The sequence below is a fragment of the Musa acuminata genome, unplaced genomic scaffold (assembly GCF_036884655.1).
Source record: "Musa acuminata AAA Group cultivar baxijiao unplaced genomic scaffold, Cavendish_Baxijiao_AAA HiC_scaffold_425, whole genome shotgun sequence".
Taxonomy (NCBI): Eukaryota; Viridiplantae; Streptophyta; class Magnoliopsida; order Zingiberales; family Musaceae; genus Musa; species Musa acuminata.
Window position 1 is genome coordinate 15,001 of NW_027020672.1, and position 2,500 is coordinate 17,500.

Here is a 2,500-nt window from a genome sequence, read left to right on the forward strand (position 1 = left end):
AGCCCCATCCAGCCCTGTGCCACCCGGGGGGTTCCAGGGTGCTGAGATGGCTGACGTTTTGCTCCGCTCACGACGGTCACCGCACCACGCAAGAACAGGCCAAAAACTGGCCAAAACAGCCCAAAAACGGGCCAAAACTGGCCATTTTTGGCTGCGCGAGCGAGCGGCGAGCGGCGAACAGCGAGCGAAGCGAGAGGCAGCACCGTCCCTGCTATACGAAAGCCCCATCCAGCCCTGTGCCACCCGGGGGGTTCCAGGGTGCTGAGATGGCTGACGTTTTGCTCCGCTCTCGACGGTCACCGCGCAATGCAAGAACAGGCCAAAAACTGGCCAAAACGGCCCAAAAACGGGCCAAAACTGGCCATTTTTGGCTGCGCGAGCGGCGAGCGGCGGACAGCGAGCGAAGCGAGAGGCAGCACCGTCCCTGCTATACGAAAGCCCCATCCAGCCCTGTGCCACCCGGGGGGTTCCAGGGTGCTGAGATGGCTGACGTTTTGCTCCGCTCTCGACGGTCACCGCGCAATGCAAGAACAGGCCAAAAACTGGCCAAAACGGCCCAAAAACGGGCCAAAACTGGCCATTTTTGGCTGCGCGAGCGAGCGGCGAGCGGCGGACAGCGAGCGAAGCGAGAGGCAGCACCGTCCCTGCTATACGAAAGCCCCATCCAGCCCTGTGCCACCCGGGGGGTTCCAGGGTGCTGAGATGGCTGACGTTTTGCTCCGCTCTCGACGGTCACCGCGCAATGCAAGAACAGGCCAAAAACTGGCCAAAACGGCCCAAAAACGGGCCAAAACTGGCCATTTTTGGCTGCACGAGCGAGCGGCGAGCGGCGGACAGCGAGCGAAGCGAGAGGCAGCACCGTCCCTGCTATACGAAAGCCCCATCCAGCCCTGTGCCACCCGGGGGGTTCCAGGGTGCTGAGATGGCTGACGTTTTGCTCCGCTCTCGACGGTCACCGCGCAATGCAAGAACAGGCCAAAAACTGGCCAAAACGGCCCAAAAACGGGCCAAAACTGGCCATTTTTGGCTGCACGAGCGAGCGGCGAGCGGCGGACAGCGAGCGAAGCGAGAGGCAGCACCGTCCCTGCTATACGAAAGCCCCATCCAGCCCTGTGCCACCCGGGGGGTTCCAGGGTGCTGAGATGGCTGACGTTTTGCTCCGCTCTCGACGGTCACCGCGCAATGCAAGAACAGGCCAAAAACTGGCCAAAACGGCCCAAAAACGGGCCAAAACTGGCCATTTTTGGCTGCACGAGCGAGCGGCGAGCGGCGGACAGCGAGCGAAGCGAGAGGCAGCACCGTCCCTGCTATACGAAAGCCCCATCCAGCCCTGTGCCACCCGGGGGGTTCCAGGGTGCTGAGATGGCTGACGTTTTGCTCCGCTCTCGACGGTCACCGCGCAATGCAAGAACAGGCCAAAAACTGGCCAAAACGGCCCAAAAACGGGCCAAAACTGGCCATTTTTGGCTGCACGAGCGAGCGGCGAGCGGCGGACAGCGAGCGAAGCGAGAGGCAGCACCGTCCCTGCTATACGAAAGCCCCATCCAGCCCTGTGCCACCCGGGGGGTTCCAGGGTGCTGAGATGGCTGACGTTTTGCTCCGCTCTCGACGGTCACCGCGCAATGCAAGAACAGGCCAAAAACTGGCCAAAACGGCCCAAAAACGGGCCAAAACTGGCCATTTTTGGCTGCGCGAGCGAGCGGCGAGCGGCGGACAGCGAGCGAAGCGAGAGGCAGCACCGTCCCTGCTATATACGAAAGCCCCATCCAGCCCTGTGCCACCCGGGGGGTTCCAGGGTGCTGAGATGGCTGACGTTTTGCTCCGCTCACGACGGTCACCGCACCACGCAAGAACGGACCAAAAACAGGCCAAAACAGCCCAAAAACGGGCCAAAACTGGTCATTTTTGGCTGCGCGAGCGAGCGGCGAGCGGCGAACAGCGAGCGAAGCGTGAGGCAGCACCGTCCCTGCTATACGAAAGCCCCATCCAGCCCTGTGCCACCCGGGGGGTTCCAGGGTGCTGAGATGGCTGACGTTTTGCTCCGCTCACGACGGTCACCGCGCCATGCAAGAACGGACCAAAAACAGGCCAAAACAGCCCAAAAACGGGCCAAAACTGGCCATTTTTGGCTGAGCGAGCGAGCGGTGAGCGGCGAACAGCGAGCGAAGCGAGAGGCAGCACCGTCCCTGCTATACGAAAGCCCCATCCAGCCCTGTGCCACCCGGGGGGTTCCAGGGTGCTGAGATGGCTGACGTTTTGCTCCGCTCACGACGGTCGCCGTGCCACGCAAGAACGGACCAAAAACAGGCCAAAACAGCCCAAAAACGGGCCAAAACTGGCCATTTTAGGTTGCGCGAGCGAGCGGCGAGCGGCGAACAGCGAGCGAAGCGTGAGGCAGCACCGTCCCTGCTATACGAAAGCCCCATCCAGCCCTGTGCCACCCGGGGGGTTCCAAGGTGCTGAGATGGCTGACGTTTTGCTCCGCTCACGACGGTCACCG